The sequence below is a fragment of the Aedes albopictus genome, unplaced genomic scaffold (assembly GCF_035046485.1).
Source record: "Aedes albopictus strain Foshan unplaced genomic scaffold, AalbF5 HiC_scaffold_142, whole genome shotgun sequence".
Classification (NCBI taxonomy): domain Eukaryota; kingdom Metazoa; phylum Arthropoda; class Insecta; order Diptera; family Culicidae; genus Aedes; species Aedes albopictus.
In genome coordinates, this window is record NW_026916835.1 from 24,066 (window position 1) to 37,759 (window position 13,694).

At 36.0% G+C, this 13,694-nt stretch overlaps 1 long non-coding RNA gene and 1 other non-coding gene across 3 annotated transcripts in view; both read left to right on the plus strand.

Moving 5' to 3' along the window:
* LOC134284454 (uncharacterized) overlaps positions 1-5,513 on the plus strand; it is a 29,554-nt gene extending 24,041 nt beyond the window's left edge. For both annotated transcript variants that reach the window (XR_009995780.1, XR_009995781.1), the window contains exons 2-3: positions 5,124-5,383; positions 5,439-5,513. This is a non-coding gene — a long non-coding RNA (uncharacterized LOC134284454). The remainder of the gene's footprint in view (positions 1-5,123; positions 5,384-5,438) is intronic.
* Positions 5,514-13,354: 7,841 nt separating this feature from the next.
* Positions 13,355-13,426, plus strand: Trnav-aac (transfer RNA valine (anticodon AAC)). Its single transcript has one exon. It is a non-coding gene; the product is annotated as a tRNA-Val (tRNA).
* Positions 13,427-13,694: the final 268 nt, after the last annotated feature.

Below are 13,694 nucleotides of genomic sequence, written 5' to 3' on the forward strand. Positions count from 1 at the left end.
GAATAGTTTAATAATTGCGATAAATAACTACAGTTTTCCACAAAAAAAGTTTTAATTTTTCAAAAATAAATCTGATTTATCAATTATAAATTAAAAAACTACAAAAAAAAACAATTGAAATTTGAAAAAAAAAATCTAGCAAAAAGTATCAGGCGAGTCAGGCGGTGAAGCCGCATAGAGAATTGAGTAACCGAGGTAGCAGAAGGCCGCAGAAGTTTCCGAAATCCGACGCGCCGTAACTGCGTCGATTCAGTTATAGACAATCCACAGATACAATAATTTGTCCGGTATAATGCCAACAGCGATGTTATCCCTTTTTAAAGTCCGACAAGCGTTAGCGATTGTCTGTTGAATTGCACACATAGTTTCAGTCTTTATAGTTCTATAAAATAGAATGTTCATTTTTTTTTTGTTGGAATTGCAAATGTTGATTTATTTGTGGAAATTCGTACATTTTTTATTGCTCGAAAATCAATTATTTATGTTAAATTTTGATTTATTAATGCAATTTTTGGTTTGTTTATGGATCTTTTATAGTTTCTCATTGCTTTTACCCCTATTTATTTATTGGCAATTTTCAAATTATTTATGATTTTTTTTTTTCATTTATTCTGGGGCGTTTATTTGGCTGCCCGAAGGAAATTGGTAAACATTATTGTACACTAGCTGTCCCGGCAAACACCATAATGCCTGCCTACTATACGTGAAATGCCTCACAAAATTTATAGATTCGAATTTCCCCGTATTTACTGCTTTCCCGGTCGATTTTCACAACTATTTGTTTTTGTTTCACACGAAGACATCGGATTCCTGCATATATGCAAAATGAAAGAATTATGCAGATCCGTTAACCCGTTTTCGAGCCAACTCGTGACATACAAACACCATTCCGTTTTTGTTTATATAGATATAGCGAATTCATCATGTTTGCAGATTATTATAGTGTAGTTGTACATTGTTAATTCGGGACAGCTACATTTCCATTAATCACCTGAATCATCTGTAAATATTCAAACCCAAACATACCACCTAAGAGACTGATTTATTCCTTCAGATATCATGCATAGTTTTCTATTTTCTTTTCGTCGTTTCCTTCGGTTGCAAAGTCAATCAATTTAAAAACAACGTGTTTTCGAAAACTCAATGTCATTGCCACTGCGAAGCGGGCGAACGTGACTTAATTTTAATTTTTAATTTACTATGCTTACAACATATTGATTGTCCATGGTGCAGTTAATGATGTCAAGCCATCACCTACTTAGCAGTTCGCACAGCTGGTTTTACGCAAGTTTGTTATAGGCATCAGTTTCGTTTGAGACTGTTAAATTTTGCGATATTATTACGAGCCTCTGTAACAATGTAATCAGTCAGTAATGCTGCATCTTTAGCACATATCATTTATTTAACTTTAGCAAGGTGTAACAATGAATATGACACTTTGTATGTGCATAATGCCTGACATGGTGCTTCTAGCGTTCTAATGCAGACCAAATAATGAATATGGTATAACTTTAGTATTTGGTCTTCTGCAATACTTTTGTGGAAAGTATCAGAAATAATACTTCGGAAATATTGTAAATTGTGCTGCCATATTAGAATTCTAACTATTTTCATAAGCGTCGGATTACTAACTGGTCTTCTACAAAATATTTCGGCTTACCCTAGGCTATACTAAAACCACAGACAAACAGACGTATATCACTTTGAACAAAGTGCGATTAAAATTATCGTCACAAAACTACAATCGCCCAATGCTAATTATGATGTGTTGCGCAAACTCGCTGAGCAGAAGGCGGTAGTGAGCAAACGTTAAACAGGAGCAAGCGCCATGCGCGAGAGATTTGTGAACTACAAAATATTTTAATAGTCCTTAAAAAGGGAAACTATGGGAAGAAGGTAGAGTAAGACGTCTGTTTGCCTGTGATTTAACGTTATAAGTTACATTATTGTAAACTTTTTATTCAACTTAAGTGAAAAATGCAAAAAAAAACCTTTTTCCTATTTTAAATCCCACACAAATATTAATCACAATGCGGAATACGAAGACACAATCAATCGCACCCAAATTCAGCACAGTTACTTTGGATGCAAAAAGGAATCAAAAAATATTTGTTCTACAAATCGCGTCCTTGTTAGCCTGTCCCGACCTTAGACTTTACCCAGACCTTCCTCCCCCAAAAAAACTACGTGATTTATGAACAACCCTGTAGTGTCCGGAGGAAGGGACTGACACATCTGGAGCACCAGATTCCTCCGATACTGACCTGCGTTTAACAGAGCTGAGAGCTGCACAACTCTCTCGTTCAATTTACTTTACAAGACTGAAGCATCTTTTCATTTTCACCGTTTTCTTTGTTTTTCTGAAAGCGCTTTTCCGCAATACTATATGCCCTGTTTCTCACTTTCTCAGTACCCCTCTCGATCCCTACATCCTCCTTTTGTCCTACCCTTTTATTCTTATGAATATTGAAAATTTTAAGGAACTTATGTTTCTATCAACCATATTTACTCATCATCATTATCTTTCATCCCTAATCCTTCACCTACATCCAGGGATAGGGTGCGACTCAAAACTCTTTGCGTGCCGCACACTCTGCTACGAGACAGCACAACAATCTAGAAGGAGACGAGTACGCGCAATCGGTTGTGTGTTGCTCGCTTACTTTGCCGCGCGCTGGAGCTCTCCTGTCTCTCACGCTCTGTCGTATGCACTCTCTCGGTGCTTGTCTCCGTGCTTGGCGCTTGGCTTGATACTACGCACGATTGGAAAAATTTCGAATCAAACGACCCATCACTTGTCAACCCTTGACAAGCTTAACAACTTTGCCGAAAACACAAACTCTTCAATTAATTTATTAATTGTTTTTTTCTGTTTGGAGACAAGCGCAGTCCCAAGCACCGTGCATTACTCCCTACGCCGTAGAGCTAGTGCTGCGATTGTCTCTCGCACAATTATGAAAGCTCTCACTCATACGTCTCTTGTCTCTCGGCAAAACGGGAGACGAGCACTTGCGATTGTGTGAAGCACACGCTTTTTTCGCACCGCACGGTGCATGCCGCCAATCCCTGCCTACATCCTATATCCTTTGTCCTTTATACTTTGCCTTTTATCCTTAATTATAAATCCTTAGTCCATTCTCTTTTTACTTTTATCCTGTATCCTTTACCATTTATGTTTTATCCTTTATTCTTCATCCTTCATCTTTTTTCCTTTCTTTTATATCTTTTACCTTTATTCTTCGTCCTTCATCCTACATTCTTCCTCCTTCGTACTGCATCCTACATCCTTGATTCTTTATCCATCATCTATCATCCTTCATTCTACATATTTCATCGTATATCCTTTTTTCTTTAGCCTTAATTCATAATCCCATAATTCTCATCCTTTATCATTCGTCGTTCATCCATTCATTCTTTATCGTACATTCTTTATCCTTCATCATCACCATTATCCTTCATTTCTTCCATTCTTCATTCTTAATCCATCATCTTTCACCATTTATTCTACTTCCTTCATCTTGCTCTTTATCCGTCATCCTTCATACAACATTCTTAACCTCTATCTTTTGTCCTTCATACTTTATCTTTTATCCTGTATCCTTTGTCATTTTTCACTCCATATCCATCATCCTTCATCCTTTATATTTCATCCTTCATCCAATATACATTAGCTTTTATCATTTATCCTTTATCCTTTTTCTTTATCTTACATTCTTGTCCATCATCCTTCATCCTTCATTTTTTTACATGCTGTATCTTTTATTCATCTTTCTTCCCCCATCCTGTATTATACATTATTCATCCTTACACACCAAATTATGGATTTCTCATCCAGCAAAATGAATTGCTGAGACGCAACCAGAAAATTTCATTTTGCTGCAACATCCGTAATGGTAACTGATATGTCAGCAATGATTGCAATTGCTGAATCATCAGCAAATCAGTTGTCAAACACTTGTAGTTCCGGAAAAAATGTTGCGCAGTCATCCTCTCCAAAACACTGGATTACCGAGAATTCAAAGAAATTCCGACAAAAAAGCCTCTTGCAGCCCGAAATGTAAGGCATCGCATCCATTATTGATATTTCCTGCATTTGAGCATTGTTGGTCAGCTAAAAAATGCTGATTAAACCATTTAGTTTTAAAATTTGACAATTTGTAAACATTAAAAAAAAAGAACAAAAATTTTTAGCTGGAGTCGAGCGCGGTCAAAATTGCTGGTCAACCAGCAAAATATGCTGTCAATACACATTGCTGGAGATGCAGCAAAAAATATTTTGCTGGATCGATTGCTGTATTTACAGCTTGTCAAAAACCAGCAAAATTTTGCTGGTTTCCAGCGAAATAAAAATAGTGTGTAATCCTTCATACTTCATCCTACATCCTTCATTGTTTATCGTACATCCTATATCCTTCATTCTTCTCCCTACATCATTCATTATTTATCCATCATCTTTCATTATTTATTTTACATACTTCATCCTTTATACTTCATCATACATCCTTTTTACTTTATTCTTCATCCTATATCATTTATCCTTCTTCATCGTTATTCCTTCCTACATTATCCTACATTCTATATCCTTCATTCTCCATCCTACATCATTTTCTCTTTATCTTGTATTCTTCTTCCGTTATACTTCATTCTAAATCCTCCATTCTTTATCCACAATCTTTCATCATTTATTCTTCATTCTTCATCCTACATCCATATTATCCTTTATCATTTATCCTATATCGTTGATACTTTTTCCTTCATCTACATTCTTGACCTTCTACCATTTTGTCCGTCATTTGTACTGGGTGTAGTGTCCGGAGGAAGGGACTGACACACCTGGAGCAGCAGATTCCTCCGATACTGACCCGCGTTTAGCAGAGCTGAGAGCTGCACAACTCTCTCGTTCAATTTACTTTACAAGACTGAAGCATCTTTTCATTTTCACCGTTTTCTTTGTTTTTCTGAAAGCGCTTTTCCGCTGCCAATACTATATGCCCTGTTTCTCACTTTCTCAGTACCCCTCTCGATCCTTACAGACCCCTTACACAATTTTGATTAGTAACGATTGTTAAAACCACAAATCTAGGAAACTCACATACCCTTTACGTTAATTTACTTCTTTTCAGTGGACGACTCATCCGGAAAATACAATCAAGGATTTTTCTGGGGTAACAATTACTGGACAGGATCGATAACGCAATGTTCTTTCATCTACCGAAAAAGTACAACTAGCAAAAACATAACAAAGGTCAACAAAAACACCGATTTAACTTACATCAATGGAAACTTCCTTGGAGCATCAGAAATGATGCATGAAAATCCGCCTTTCATACCTGGATTTTATATGCTCAAAGTATTGCTGAACAATACACATACATTAGGACCGGTAAGTGAGACTTAGCAAATGTTATATTGCCTTTAATTGTTTAAATCTTTTCCAGCCTAGAACTGTGCTAATGGGGTTATGTCTACCCGGATCCTGTCAATTAAATGACGTCGTCGAGATGACAAAAAAAGATGAACCACCAACCAAACATTTCCATGTTTTAGGCGTGAGATCACCGACGTTGAATAATTTTTCCTTGTGGAAAGACTTCACGTTCCAGATACTATTGTAATTGTGGTTATTACATTTTATTCTTTAATTTTCAATCGAATGCGTAACGCTTCATACTTTTCATAAAACTCACATTACGCTTTTATTTTCAGATGCAATTTAAATATTGAATATATTATATACATGGGATATTTAAAAACAACAAAGTACCAGGCTACAGAGTTTCCTGCATCGTCTTCTAATATCTAACTGAACGAACTAAAAGCTCATCGTTTTATTATTCCGAATTTTAATTTTGAATTGAGTTTTCAAACAGTGGTCTTTGAACCATTCGTACCATCCAAAATAACAAATTTTATAAATAATTCTGAAATTGCATGAATTATTTTACCGTTCATCTTTTATCAAATTTCTTTATTTATCTAAGCATATTTCATGCGTAGATGATTGTACGACATTTCCCCGAAAACCAGTTCCCCGAATGATGTTTCCCCGAATGTACAATTTCCTCGAAAAACGTTTCCCCGAATGTACCGTTCCCCCGAAAAGAGTATTGCATCTGCCATTTAACATTCTTCAAGCATCAGCTGACGCTCACACTGACGTAGTACACGTGGGCCGCAATGACTACAATGCACAACTAGGGGTCTGGTTATTAGGCCGAAGTACGCTTAGCCAAAGTACGTCAGGTTGAAGCACGTTAAGCCGAATGAGTTGTTCAGCTGAAGTTCATAAGGCCGAATGGATCAGTTGGCTATTTTTCTAATTTTCTTTATAAACGATGTTCAAATTTGGTTTTGAAGTCCTAGAAGATGTTTGAGTCCCTTGAGTTTTTTAACATTCTTCGAATCTAGCGCATTATACATATTGATATTGGGACATACTTCCATGATTTTATGGAATGCTTTTATCATTTTCCCTTTTCTCTCATAGATGACTTCTTGATGTTGATGTTATAATGTTACGGAAATATTAATGATCAATCTGCCAACATACTATCTGAGATTTTTCTTTTTGTATTACATGTAGTTCTTTCGAGTTTTACTGTTGCATAGTTTATAAGTAGTAGTCTATTAAACTACTGACTACATCATGGCACCTTCTTTGAGAAGTCGGATATTCTTTTGAGTATTGGGTTTTATTGTTGGTCAAACTGGTTTTTTATTCTTCTTTTCATAACAGCTATTCTATCACAAATGTTTCCATTTTTTATTAGGCGCCTTTTTGGCGTTTATTCATATAATTTATTCAAATTATTCCACTAGATTGCCCGTTTATGACTTTGAACATAATCGGACTGATGACCCATCACTTTCACGGCCCTTTCGGTCAAATGAACTTCGGCCCAACGAACTTCGGCCTGGCATACTTCTGCTTAATAACCGACTTTTTAGCCTAATTGAACCAATCTTATAATAAAATTTCCCTTCTTTCAAACATAGGCTGTTCTTTCAAGATGAACAGCTCATCAGTAATTTAAGTGCTGCTATATTTATTAATGTTTTTTTTTTGTTTTCGTGTACAACTGTTCTAGTATCTATAGGCATTATATGTAGTAGAAATCCTCATCAGAAATTCTCCCTTCTTTCATCATATACTGTTCTTTCAAAATATGTTGTCGAAATATTGGCGGCAGTCTAACTACTAATATTTTCTGCAGAAATTGAAATTTCAAATGTTAGTTCGGTCAAGATAAACTTGTATCGATTTACAAAAATTCTGAAGAGTGCTTAGTTTAAAATCTATTTGTCAAACAAATTTTATTACCTTACGTTTCAAAGCCTGTTAATAAACATTAAAGTAGAGCTCATAGACATCTTTCGTAAGCGAGCATACTTTACATTATCGCAATCACGTGTGTTATAATAAGTATACAATTTTTATGCTGATAATGAACGTTATTAGATTACCACAATTACGACTACTCGTTTTAAAGGTATTATTGTTTCTAAAGGGTGTTTTCATCGATTGAATATTAAAATATAACACGAAAGAACAGCCTATGGATGTAAGAAGGGAAAATTATGATGAGCGTGTTCTTAGTTGAGTGCCATATCATTTTCAATCAGTACAACAGAAAAGAACGACCTATATTTAAAAGAAGAGCAAACTTTATGAATCATATTTTATCTCGTAAAATAGATGATAAGGGAAGATTCAAATATTACGTCCATCATTTTTTGGGATTTCTAGACCCCCCCTCCCCCCTCTGTCACGCTATTTTCCTATACCTAATACACATACTGTCACACTTTTCTAGACCCCCCCCCTCCCCCAAATGTTGGACGTAATTTTTGAACGTTCCCTAAGGGATGCACAACATCAATGAGGTGAGAAAGTTTCCATGATCTTGATGTCTTCATCCATTCGTAAATTTCCTCAAATCTAAGGAGGTAAAAAATATTGAAATCTTTCTAAAGCCTGCATATCAGCCCTCTTTGTACTCAGGCTAACTTTCCGCAACTTTATTCCAACAACCAGGACCCTGTAGCATAATCGGGCTAATAATATTAGCTACAAGCTACAAGTTACAAGTACTAATATTACAAGTGCTAATAATTTGTGTTGCATAAAGGCTCGATTTTCCACTAATATTATTAGCACTTGTAATATTAGTGACCATGAAAATACAAGTTGTTTTGGTTCATTTACCTGACAAAATTCATCCGACAGTTCACTATTAATTTGAAATGGCAGTTGTTGTTTGTTTATTTCCTGCATTTTTTCGAAGAGCATCCGGAAGAGAAATGAAAAAAAAGTTAACAGAATGTTCGTTAAAAATAATTTCATAGATTAGGAAGTTTTGCAATCTCTATACTGCCTATGATCGCATATCAGTCCCATATTTGCTGGGTTTCTTATTCATATGGGACAGTTATGCGATCATAGGCATTATACGATACATGAAGAAAAGCATGTGCTATTTGGATCATTTTCGGCCGCTCTAACGAAATATTTTTTTTATTAAGTATGGTATTTCAATTACCAAAATAAAGTAACACATTTTTTTTTATTTTACTATTATAGATTATTACAAGTTGTTTTATTATGGCATTTTCATAGACAAATAAACGACTAAAGCGTCAAAAACAATAAACATATAAATGACAAATATACATACACAAAACATGGAACAGCATTAGTGAATATGCTGAACAAAGTATCGAGATTTTTAATAAAATGTCCCAAAGATTCAATTGAAAAACAATGGATAAAGATTTAGCAACAGGTATCATACTTCTTGTTTAAATCCAAAGTGACCTAGGATGCGATAATTGAGCTTTTACCTTGAGGCAAGACACTGTGCTTGCTGGAGGGTACATTTTCCGTCACAGAGTTGCTCAGAATTCCTCCTGATTACTCCCGTTTTTATATGGATGTTGCCTGACTTATCGCAAAATCAAAACAATATTGCCCGATATCTCGCTTTGCTTGCAGTTTTATGGATGTTTTTCAACCAAATTCATCGATCACAGGTACAAAGAGTTATTCACAATTTCTCAGAGTTACTCTCGTTTGCAGTGTCTTTCCCCTAGGCTTTTACCTACTTTTATATGTATCCACTCGATTCGGATCAGTGCATATTGCAGCTTTTAATTAGCTCAATTATGCACAATAAAAACAATTGATTCAAATGTATTTCGCATATGCAACTTCACGTGTGCTTCAAGTTGCACCTTCAATTTGATGCAGTGCCGCAGTAACCATAACATTGTCTGTGATAATACATAAATCAAAGATGGGTATTGTAGATACTTTGGAGAACTTGAGCAACTTAGCAGAAATGATATTTTGTATACAAAATGACGTGCACATCAACGCAATTATCTCCCAATGAGTTTCAAAATGGTAAATCAATATATTTCAAACGAAATATGACTTCTGCAATAATTAAAATTAACTTGTAAAATTGTTTACAAGACCTTTGCGACTTGTAATCGAAAGTACAAGTCATAGCTAATACTTTATACTTGTAGTTTGTTTATGCAACAGACACTGGTAAATTCTACTAATAATATTAGTCCAACCGACTTGTAGTATTAGACTTGTAACTTGTACTTGCAGAATTTTTATGCAACAGGAAATCACAAACTACAAGCTACAAGACTAATATTATTAGTAAAATTTTCATTATGCTACAGGCCCCAGGTCGAACAGTGGAAATAAGCAAGAAAATTATCAGAAACCAGTTCTAAAAATAGTATAATAAATATTTCGGGGAAACGGTCCATTCGGGGAAACGGTTCGTTCGGGGAACCGTTTTTCGGGGATAAAACTTTCGGGGAAACTTCACTCGGGGAACTGATTTTCGGGGAAATGTCGTACAATCGCGTAGATCTATGAATTGGAGTAGCTGACGTTCAGTTCGGTGCAGTTGCATTCCATTGCACTCCGCGGAGGCGTATCATTTTCCAAAAGAAGACTGCTGATTGTGCTTCTATTTGTATCGTCGACTGTGTTTCACGCTGCCTCGAGAATTTTTCACATATGAAAAGACGACTTCCGCACACTTGTTCCAGCCCCATACACACTTATTTTTTTTTTCGCTGAATCTTGTCAATTTAACTTGCTTTTTATCGACATTGGCACCGCCGAGCGCTCAGCAAACGTGTTTTTCAACGAGATCTCAGCAAGCGTACAGTTGGTTTGCTGAGGTTCAGCAAATGTTTTGCCGAAATTCATCTAACAAACGTATTTATTTACCAAGATTCAGAAAAAAATATTTGCTGAGACACGGCGGTGCCGACATTTGCCGAGCTCATCTTAGTGTGTATAAGGGCGGTCATAAATATGATTTTCTCGAGTTTTACAATGAAACCGCTAAATTTGATGCATATTTACATTGCAAATGCGTTTTTCTATTGTTTATTGAAAATGGGCTCAATCGAGTTTTTGGCTTTACGGAGCCGAAAATCATTATTTTTCAGTTTGGGTTACCATCTCATTTGGATAAACTAAAATTAGTTTAGGTGGATCACGATAGTCAAAACTGCTCAAGAATAGGAAAGCACGCAAAATGTGATGGATAGAGATTGTAAAAGTTGGGAAAAAGTGATCCATGCCAAGCAATATGGGATGTATTTGTTAGTTTTTGAGTATATTGAAGGTACGACACATAAATGACTACCACCAATCTGGTCGCAGCTAAATTTGCCAGTAAATCATTTATTATGATTATAGGGAAGTTTTGTAGTTGAACTTCAGAAGGGGTCGGAAGGGGAAACATTTTTTCCAGCTCGTTGAAAATTTTCAGTTTTTGTGTACTTTGTGGAAAAAGCATCTTATTCAGTCACACTTATTCAAATAAAATGATAAAGAATGGTATCTTAATTTATGATAAACATCGATTTCAACTATGTAAGAATCGAACACAATCAACTAAATACATGTCGAGTGGATGAAACTTTTTAATAGAGTGATGAATGCAAAGCACTGAAATTAGAAAAAATCAAATGTACTTTGTGGAAAAAGAATCTTATTCAGTCACACTTATTCAAATAAAATGATAAAGAATGGTATCTTGATGTATGATAAACATCGATTTCAACTATGTATGAATCGAACACAATCAACTAAATACATGTCGAGTGGATGAAAATTTTTAATAGAGTGATGAATGCAAAGGACTGAAATTAGAAAAAAAATCAAATGTAGGTCCCGAGATGAACCTAGGGTTAAAAATCTCGTTAATACAGACAAAAAAAAATATTCACTTTCATGAGATCTGCGGAAAAGTTTCGGCATACAATTGATAAAGGCAATGATTGATCCTAGTTATTAAAGCATTAAAGTTGATGTTACCGCGATGATATCACAGTTTCATTGAGGTCAAATTTTTGGATTAATGACCTATGGCGGAACCAATGTGATCCGGTTGCTTCAGTTGTTCTAGCTAGTGTTTGGCGCAATTTGCCATGAACGGGTAATGGTTAGAGCTGGCGTTAGCACCTCGATAGGTCCTACCGACGATAGTAACCAATATGTGCCGCCAATTAACAAAACCGTGAGCGATTCTGCCTGTTGTAGTATCACCATCATTACATAAGGGAAGCTGTGTAAGAATAAAGTGCTACGAATGGCCATATATTCAGCAAAGCTGCTCAACATATTATACCAATCGAAATAAAATTTTGTTCGCAACCTAGCGAATACTATTGTACGTGGATTTGCTAACTGAACACGACGAATCAGAACCGTCGTTTTTGGAATCGCCGTTCGAATCGCCGTTGGAATCGTCGTTCGATTGCAGAGCGAGACAGCAATCAAACTGACACATCGCTTTAACATATTTAACGTAGGAGCAACACGTGCGTGAGATTCTCTCTCTCGGTTGGTGTGGTTTGTTTTGATTCAATCTGACATTTCTTTTATGCTGCTCATTTTATGCTTCCAGTTATTTCTCCGCTATCTTCCATTCCAGCGATGTTGTTTTTTGTAGGTAACAAGCCTATGGAATCCCCCAACTACACTGAAAAAATCAGCTACATAGCGTTTTTGACAGCTGAGAAAATGCAGATAGTATGCAGCTGCTCCATATATTTATACTCAAGTGGTTTGCATTTTCTTCTAAAAACCTCTTTTTCAAATTTATGGGACATTTTTTGAACGGCACACATAACGATGATACCATTGGAGCTCCTTGTACAAAAAAATAATCTAGTTTTACCTAAAATAACACAATTGTTGACCAAAGTATAGAGAACAACACTAAAACGGACTTGCAGCGGTTCTCAGGATCGTTCAAAAAAGGTTATCGATATTAATACCACTTTTTTCTTCCTAAATCATTGAAATAATCACAATTGTTCGCGAAAAAATCATTATAGATCTGTTGTCGAATTATTTTTAAAACGTGTTTTAAGATTACAATATGATTTAGTGCAAAAATATCGCACGCACCCTGTACATATTTTTGCAAACCTACACGGAAAAACGAAAGTACCCAAAAGTGAGTTCATTCCATCCAACTTCGAAGTTGCGTGCAGGAAGCCAATTTTGAGTTGCTTTAGTCGATGTTTAGGTAGGTGGTTTGCATTTAGGCGTATACGGCCAAAGTACATAAAGTCGAGGTTCTTTTTACTCAACCGTCAGTAAAAATTACTCAACTTTCGGTACTGTGCCACTTACTCAATTTTGGCTTACCACATCGAACTCTCAAAGTTGGGTTGTTGTGCTATTCACTCTCTGACAACAATAAAGAGAGTGAATGAAACAGGATGCAGAAAAGAACTCAAAAGTGAGTTTAAAAATACTTAAATTTGGGTTCTCTTGTTATTCGGTGTATACTTTCTCCTCAGGCATAATAACACGCATTCTATTATTGCATATATTTCCGTCTGAAATACTGTGGGCCCCTGTCCTAAGTGGACAGAGATTTTTGTTCTAAGGCCATAGATTCCGGAGCCTGTCAGATTATTCATTTTCGAACCATATGTGAAGAAATTTATAGAGCCTGTTGGAACGCTGAGTCCACCTCCTGGCGGGAAGGAATGAACACAACGTAAGGTAAGTCATAATTGACTAGCATCTACCTCTACGTAGTTACCCGTCGTATCAAATAGAATGCGAACGACGCGTTTGATAGCCTTCCAGGTAGCATTGTTCTTCCTCTACAAGTGGTTGAGGAAGCGTTGCCTGTACGATAGGCAAACAGTTTCAAACAATAAACAAATCGCTTTCGCTCTTCGTACATACATATGTACAACAGAGATGGTTATAATTGCGGTTTAGGGGAAGATGATATAGATCGATGAGATTAGAATTGAACCTTATGACAACTAAGTTGCCGGGTCTTTAATTGGCTCGGTAGCTTAGTTGGTAAAGCACTTGTCTAACGAATAAGGGTCGTGAGTTCAAATCTCACCTGAGCTGTGGATTTTTTCCCAATTTAACCAATAATGTACCCATCTGTACATATGTACGTTGAGTTATTTGAATTTCATAATTTGACCACACGAATTGGTATTACCGAAAATTTGCACTTCAAGTGAGTCGTATATCGCTAAAATCATCGGTTGAAACGTTATTAAAAAAGCGCACGAAATAGGCAAAATAAAACACTGTGAAGTGATGGCTATGCAAGCGGTGCGTTGGATTTTGTTGAGCTTAGCCCTTGCAGCAGCCTCATTAGTTTTAGGCC